Genomic DNA, 8,602 nt, shown 5'->3' with positions numbered 1-8,602 from the left:
CACCTCCTTGGACTCTACCCGTACAGAGCAGCATCCCTTTGGTCTGGCTCATGGGGGCAAACAATTACAAGGGAGAGGGCCTGGCTGATCCTGGTTCCCTCCTCCAGAGGTGTGAAGAAAATGGCAAAGGTCAACTAGCTGTTTCCCCAGAGAATAAGGGTAAGGGTGCACTCACTAGGGCACAGAGCACTGCTGGTTCTTGGGGAATGGGGTGGGAAGGGTGGTGTGAGGAGATAGAGACACAAATATGTAAGACTCAAGCTCCCTCTCCTGGGGCCACCCAAAGGGGGAGAAGCCCCTGTGTCCTGCCATAACCTGCCTTGTAAAAACATGTACATTTTTTCATAACATTTTGAACAAGGTTTACATTAACTCAAGTTTAAAAGCAATGGTATGAAACTAGAACGCAATTACAAGAAAAAAAACCTGAAAAACACAAAACATATTGAGTCTAAATACCATGTTACTAAACAATGAATGGGTCAACAATGAGATCAAGTCAAAAATCAAAAGTTACCTTGAGACAAATGAAAATGAACACACAACAACCCCAAAACAGTGAAAGCAGTTCTAAGAGGGAAATGGATCTTCCTGATTGAGTTTTGGAAGGCTGTATTTTTCTAGGAATATGTCCATTTCCTCCAGGTTGTCTAGTTTGTTGGAATAGAGTTGTTCATAGTATTTTTTAACAATCCATCCTTTGTATTTCTGTGGGGTCTGTTGTTATTTCGCCTCTATCATTTCTGATTTTGTTTATTTGGGTCCTCTCCTTTTGCTTCTTGGTGAGCCTGGCTAGAGGTTCATCAATTTTGTTTATCCTTTCAAAGAACCAGCTCTTGGTTTCATTGATCTTTATTGTTTTTTTGGTCTCTATGTCATTTATTTCTGTTCTAATCTTTATTATCTCCTTCCTTCTGCTCACTCTGGGCTTTTCTTGTTGCTCTCTTTCTAATTCTTTTGAGTTGTAGCATTAGGTGATTTACTACCATTTTTTCTTGTTTTTTGAGGTAGGCCTGTAGAGCTATGAACTTCCCTCTCAGGACTGCTTTCATTGTGTCCCATAGGTTTGGGATTGTTGTGTTTTTATTGTCATTAGTTTCTAGGATGTTTTTCATTTCTTCTTGGATGTCATTGGTAACCTAATCAATATTTAATAACATGCTATTCAGCTTCCAAGTGTTTGAGTGTTTTGGGTTGTTTTTTGTTTGTTTTAAATATATTTTATTGATTTTTTACAGAGAGGAAGGGAGAGGATAGAGAGTTAGAAACATTGATGAGAGAGAAACATCAATCAGCTACCTCCTGCACACCCCCCACTGGGGATGTGCCCACAACCAAGGTACATGCCCCTGACCGGAATCGAACCTGGGACCCCCGAGTCCGAAGGCCGACGCTCTATCCACTGAGCCAAACCAGTCAGGGCTGGATTGTTTATATTGTAGTTTATTTCTAATATTATGCCATTGTGGTCTGAGAAGATGCTTGGTATGATTTCAATCTTCTTAAATTTGGGGAGACTTTGCTTGTGACCCAGTATGTGGTCTACTTTTGAAAATGTCCCATGTGCACTTGAGAAGAACATATATTCCGTGACTTTGGGGTGAAATGTTCTGAAGAGGGAATTGGGCTGCTGGTGCAGTACAGAGCAGCTCAGACAGCGGCACTATGGCACAGGCAAGCGGGTGGAGCGCACCAGCCTCATCGGGGCCTGCAGCCACCCGCACCTTTCAATGGGCAGCTCGCACTTACTCAACAAGGGCCTGCCGCTCATCAGACTCTGAGCCTGGCACAGGCGCCAGTGGCTGCCATGGACCTGGAGCCTAAGAGCTTTGGTTTGAGACAATTAAAGACATGGGATGAGGATCCAGTGACAGGACGCGTTTCTGCCTGGGGATTCTAAGATAAAACGTGTTGAAAAGTCAAACTCATGGTCGTGGAAGCCGAGCCCATTTTAGGCAACGTCAGGCGTCTGACCCCCGATCATGAACGGGCCCCTGCACCCTGGCCCCTAGTGGTGCTGCTGGATGGCCAGGACTACACAGTGGAGATGCCCATCCTGAAAGACGTGGCCATGGTGGCCTTCTGTGATGCGCAGTCCACGCAGGAGGTCCACGAGAAGGTGCTGAACGAGGCGGTGGGCACGCTCAGGTACCACACCATCACACTGACCCAGGAGGACCTGGAGAAGTTCACAGCCCTCTGGATCATTGTCCAGATCGGCAGCGGCTTTGACAACATTGACATCAAGTAGGCTGGGGACTTAGGCATCGCTGTCTGCAATGTGCCAGCAGCGTCCGTGGAGGAGATGGCTGACTCTACCATGTGCCACATCCTCAACCTGTACCACAGGACCACCTGGCTGCACCAGGCGCTGCGGGAAGGCACTCGCGTCCAGAGTGTCGAGCAGATCCGGGAAGTGACTTCCGGAGCCACCAGGATCTGTGGGGAGACCTTGGGCATCATAGGACTAGAATGCGTCGGGCAGGCAGTGGCGCTGAGGGCCAAGTCCTTTGGCTTAAATGTGCTCTTCTAAGACCCCTACCTGCCAGATGGCACCGAGCAGGCATTGGGGCTGCAGTGGGTGAGCACCCTGCAGGACCTGCTGTTCCACAGTGACTGCGTGAATCTGCACTGCAACCTCAACGAGCACAACCACCACCTGGTCAACGAATTCACCATCAAGCAGATGCGACATGGGGCCTTCCTAGTGAACACAGCCCAGGGTGGCCTGGTGGACAAGAAGGTGCTGGCCCAGGCCCTGAATGAGGGGCGGATCTGTGGCACAGCCCTAGACGTGCACGAGTCGGAGTCCTTCAGCTTCAGCCAGGGCCACCTGAAGGATGCCCCTAACCTGATCTGCACCCCCCACGCAGCCTGGTATAGTGAGCAGGCATCCATCGAGATGTGCGAGGAGGCAGCCCGGGAGATCCGGAGAGTCATCACAGGCCGGGTTCCCGACAGCCTGAAGAACTGCATCAACAAGGACCACCTGGCAGCTGCTGCCCCCTGGGGCAGCTTGGACCCAGCTGTCGTGCACCCCGAGCTCAACAGGGCCACCTACAGGTACTCCCCCGGGGCGTGGTAGGCGTGGCTCCCAGCGGCATCCTGGCCGCCGTTGAAGGCATTGTCCCCAGCGCCATGTCCCTGTCCCATGGCCTGCCCCTGGTGTCCCACCCACCCCACACCCCTTCTCCCGGCCAAACCGTCAAGCCTGAGGCGGATAGAGACCATTTGAGTGACCAGTTGTAGCGCGGGCACAGCTCTGCAGCCTCGGCGCCGGTGGCCAGGCCTTGGACAGGCGCCCTTGGATGGCGGTGGCACTCCAGAGACTGTCCAGGTGCCCAGCAGCGGGAGGTGGCACCGGCCTCCCCACATTGACTAGTCCCGTCCTGAGGGCCCGTGCTGCCCCGTGTTTTGGGTCCTCGTTAAGCAAAAGAAGTTAGTAGTTAATTCTATCATGAATCTCCTTGTCTGTGTGCAGCCTTTAGAACATCACCAAAACTTTGTTTGCTTAGCTGTCACCAACCAGACCGAGGGGCATCAGCAGCCCTTTGGATCACTCCTTCTCTGTGGAACATGCCATGCAAGGCAGTTGGCAAACTTCTCAGGACTATGAATCCATCCCGTTTTTCTTTCTACGCCACACAGTGCATTTTTTTTCCCTATCCGCTTGTCTTATTTTTAGAATAATTTAGAGAAACAAAGCCAAGGCTGTTTTTCCTAATTTTGGCATGAACCCCCATTCCAAATGAAGATGGCACTGCGAAATAGTGGGAGAGGCAGGAGCACACAGTGCCCAGCCCTCGGCGCTGTCCCAGGGGTGCGAGGCGCGGCATCTGGCCTTTGCGGTGCAATCCTGCTGATGTGGTAGGCTAGCAGTATTTTAGTTAAAATCATGTTCGTGACTGTAACCACTTAAATGAATTATTTTAAAGAAATAAAAATCCCAGAAAGAGCAAGAGAAACCAAGATGGCAGCATAGGTAAACACCTAAACTGCTGCCTCGCTCAACAATTTCAAAACTACAACTAAAAGACAAAAGGGACATCATCCAGAACCACAGGAAGGCTGGCTGAGTGGAAGTTCTACAACTAGAACGAAAGAGAAAAGCACACTGAGACTCAGAGGAACTGCGGAAGGCAGAGGTACTAACCCGCATGCGCGGAGAGGGTGGGCAACCAAGTATGCGGCTGGCTTTCTTAAGTGGGAGGGAGACAAAAGCTGACGACTGCACTGTCTCCAGTTCTGGGTGAGACTCTGGGGACCCAGACTCATTCCAGGAGAAACTGGACTGTCTGGAAGTGGGTGGAACTCGAGGGAGGCTTTCTCTCAGAGGTGCTTGCAGCAATTACCATGGGACACTGAGACACAGGGGCCTATTAGGGCAGGGCTGACAGGAAACCAATGCTGTCTGCTCCACCCTGAGACTACGCCCCATCCAAGCTGAGCACAGAGGCTTTTGCAAGTCTTCTCCCATAAGGGTGTCTCCAGCACAGAAGTTCTCCCAGTGTAGACACAGCTGATCCTCACAGCCAATTGGCCTGGAGGTTAATTCCACCCAGTGATACCAACAACAATCAAGGCTTAACTACAACAAGACTGTGCACACAGCCCACAAAGGGGTGCACCAAAAGTGTCCACCTTAGGTAACTGGGGAGGCTGAGCCACTGGGCCCTATAGGACACCTACCACACAAAACCACTCTATGAACTCAGGGAAGCAGCCAAAATGCAGAGGCAAAGAAACAGATCACAAATGAAAGAAATGGAGGAAAGCAAACAACTGGATATAGAGTTCAAAACCACGGTTATAAGGTTTTCCAAGAATTTTCTAGAAAAGGTCGATAAATTTAGCAAGACCCTTGATGATATGAAAAAGGACCAACTAGAAATTAAGCATACACTGACTGAAATAAAAAATATTATACAGAGATCTAACAGCAGACTAGAGGATCGCAAGAATCAAGTCAAAGGGAGAAACCAAGATGGCAGCATAGGTAAGCACCTAAACTGCTGCCTCGCACAACAATTTCAAAACTACAACTAAAAGACAGAACGGACACCATCCAGAACCACAGGAAAGCTGGCTGAGTGGAAATTCTACAACTAGAAGGAAAGAGAGAAGCTCACAGAGAACTGGAGATACGGCAAAGGGTCTTTGTGCACACAGAGAGGAAGGGCGGCTGAAAGCCTGGCTGACTTTCTCTGGCGGGAGGGGGAAGGAAGCCCCCTGACGGCACTGAACCCCAGTTCCGACTGCACTGAACCCCAGTTCCGGGCGAAACCCCATGGACCCAGGCTCATACAAGGGGAGTCTGGACTGTCAGCTAGAGAGAAAGGCACCCGGAGACTCGGAGACCCGGGGGAGACCCGGGGGAGCCCCGGCAGGCAGGGGTCTGGAGGCGCGCACGCCAGTGTGCACAAAAGCCGCGGAGGTTGCCACAGGCTTTCCCTAGCAGAAGGGAGTCGGAAGCTCCTGACTGCACTGAACCCCAGTTCCAGGCGAGCCCCTGGGGACCCACGCTCTTATGGAGGGGAATCTGGACTCTCGGGTGGAGGCTCGGGAGCCGGGGAAGGCAGAGGTCTGGAGGTGCGTGCACCAGTGCGCACAAAGATCGCGGAGCTTGCCACAGGCTTTCCCTAGTGGAAGGGAGTCAGAAGCTCCTGACTGCACTGAGCCCCAGTTCTGACTACACTGAACCCCAGTTCCAGGTGAGCTCCTGGGGACCCACGCTCTTGCGGGGGGGAATCTGGACTCTCGGGCGGAGACTCGGGAGCCGGGGAAGGCAGAGGTCTGGAGGCGCGCAAGGGAAAGGCTGACGGGAAGCCAAGACTGTCTGCTTCGCCCTGAGACTCCACCCCATCCAAGCTGAGCACAGAGGCTTTCCCAATTTGGCAAGTCTAATCCTATAAGGCTGTCTCCAGCACCGAACTTCTCCCAGTGTAGACACAGCTGATCCTTACAGCCAACTGGCCTGGAGGTCAATTCCTCCCAGTGATACCAACAACAATCAAGACTTAACTACAACAAGGCTGTACACACAGTCCACAAAGGGGTGCACCAAGAGTGTCCACCTCAGGTTAACTGGGGAGGCTGACCCACTGGGCCATATAGGAAACCTAGCACACAAAGCTGCCCTACCAACTCAGGGAAGCAGTGAAAATGCGGCGTCAAAGAAACAGATTACAAACGAAAGAAATGGAGGAAAACAAACGACTGGATATAGAATTCAAAACCACGGTTATAAGGCTTTTTAAGAATATCCTAGAAAAGGCCGATAAATATAACGAGACCCTCGAAGATATGAAAAAGGACCAACTAGAAATTAAACATACACTGACTGGACTCTATGGCGTCACACATGGAGATACTGGCCTTTAGGCATGTTGAGGTGGGCTTGCCTCCAAAAGCTTATGTTGTTAACGCAGCCACCATGGGCATGCTTGAACCGACAAAAACATCCAATTTCACAAAGGGTGGTACAATATCTATAAACACCGCATGTCTGCTTTCAGTTTTTCCGTTCCTGTATGATGTTTCTCCAAAGCCTTTCAACAAGTATATTACAGTAGATAGAGGCATACCTGGAAGAGATGGCAACGCTGTTCGATGGGATGTATCTGTGGAAGAAGATCCCAAAGTAAACCTTAAGATTGTTAAAACAGCTCTTGCGCTTATGTTCTACATTGCCAGAAGACCTCAACAGAATCCGAAGACACAAGTCAATAAGCGGTTCAATGCCCTTTATCCAACACTCTATCCTGCATTACAAGCGCCAACCATCGAACTCGATCCTGCATTGGATATTAAAGAAACTGCAGACTGGATGAGCCAGGAGGGATTAGACCAACATATCCTAAAGACTCTCCTTTTCATGCCAGAAAACAAAATGCCAGGAAGAACATCACAAGCATTTGTGACACAACTTAAACTCATCTCAACATTTTCTGAGATGACTCAGTATGTTGTGATGAAGGCCCTTAAAAATAACGGAATTGGTTATGTGATGACTTTAAGAGCTGTTGCAGATGACGCCGCTAAACTTGTAACTATAGAAAGAGAACTTATAGAAAAACACACCAAAGAGAAGTTCCCATACTTGAAAATACTTCGACTTGAACGTCATGAAAGAATCGTACCACAGGCATTTCCAAACCTCTTTAAGGCTGCCACCATATGGAAGCGCAAAAGAGATGGTACTTTCAGAGATTATCGGATCACGAAAGAACTACAAGCTGATGTGTCTGATCAAGATTTGGAGGAAGCTCTGTCAATGCCACCCTTAAAGAAACGAGGATCATCTAATGTTAGCTACGAAAGCCTTAAGACGGTTTATGGAATCAATTCTGAAGAGGTCGACAAGCTTATGGGTGCTTCTTCACAACCTACTACTATGCAGCATTGATATGAGCCACCCCGCTTTAAGGATTATGATCAACCAGCTACCTCAAGAGATATGCAACAGGTGATTCAAGCCCTCGAACAGATGGTAGAAAAGCAGGATGAACTTCTCAAACGTTTACCTGTACAATAGTTAAATGGTTGCTAACCTAATAAGTTCTAAGTCACCGTTTAGTTAGAGGAACTAAAGAAAAAAAAAAAACATACACTGACTGAAATAAAAAATATTATACAGAGACCCAACAACAGACTAGAGGAACACAAGAATCAAGTCAAAGAATTGAAATACAAAGAAGCAAAAAACACTCAACTGAAAAAGCAAAAAGAAAAAAAAAATCCAAAAAGTTGAAGATAGTGTAAGAAGCCTCTGGGACAACTTCAAGTGTACCAACATCCAAATTATGGGGGTGCCAGAAGAAGAGAGAGAGCAAGATACTGAAAACCTATTTGAAGAAATAATGACGGAAAACTTCCCCCACATGGTGAAAGAAATAGACTTACAAGTCCAGGAAGCGTACAGAACCCCAAACAAAAGGAATCCAAAGAGGACCACACCAAGACACATCATAATTAAAATGCCAAGAGCAAAAGACAAAGAGAGAATATTAAAAGCAGCAAGAGAAAAACAGTTAGTTACCTACAAGGGAGCACCCATACGACTGGCAGCTGATTTCTCAACAGAAACTATGCAGGCCAGAAGGGAGTGGCAAGAAATATTCCAAGTGATGAATAGCAAGAACCTACAACCAAGATTACTCTACCCAGCAAAGCTATCATTCAGAATTGAAGGCCAGATAAAGAGCTTCACAAACAAGAAAAAGCTAAAGGAGTTCATCACTGCCAAACCAGTAGTATATGAAATGCTGAAAGGTATTCTTTAAGAAGAGGAAGAAGAAGAAAAAGGTAAAGATAAAAATTTTGAACAACAAATACATATCTATCAACAAGTGAATCTAAAAATCAGGTGAATAAAAAAATCTGATGAACAGAATAAACTGGTGAATATAATAGAATCAGGGGCATAGAAAGGGAGTGGACTGACAATTCTCAGGGGGAAAGGGATGTGGGGGATGTGGGAAGAGACTGGACAAAAATCGTACACCTATAGATGAGGATAGTGGGTGGGGGGTGGGGTGGGAACCAGGTGGAGGGGAGCTATGGGGGAAAAAAGAGGAACAATTGTAATAATCTGAACAATAAA

At 48.2% G+C, this 8,602-nt stretch overlaps 1 pseudogene across 1 annotated transcript; it reads left to right on the top strand.

The window, feature by feature from the left end:
• Positions 1-1,970: 1,970 nt before the first annotated feature.
• On the top strand, positions 1,971-3,249 carry LOC308239971 (C-terminal-binding protein 1-like; annotated as a pseudogene). Its single transcript has one exon. The product of its transcript is annotated as a C-terminal-binding protein 1-like (transcript).
• The last annotated feature ends 5,353 nt before the right edge of the window (positions 3,250-8,602 follow it).

This window comes from Plecotus auritus (assembly GCF_963455305.1).
Source record: "Plecotus auritus genome assembly, chromosome: X".
Taxonomy (NCBI): Eukaryota; Metazoa; Chordata; class Mammalia; order Chiroptera; family Vespertilionidae; genus Plecotus; species Plecotus auritus.
The sequence above is the reverse complement of the archived record's forward strand: the minus strand, read 5'-3'. Positions and strand labels throughout refer to the sequence as shown.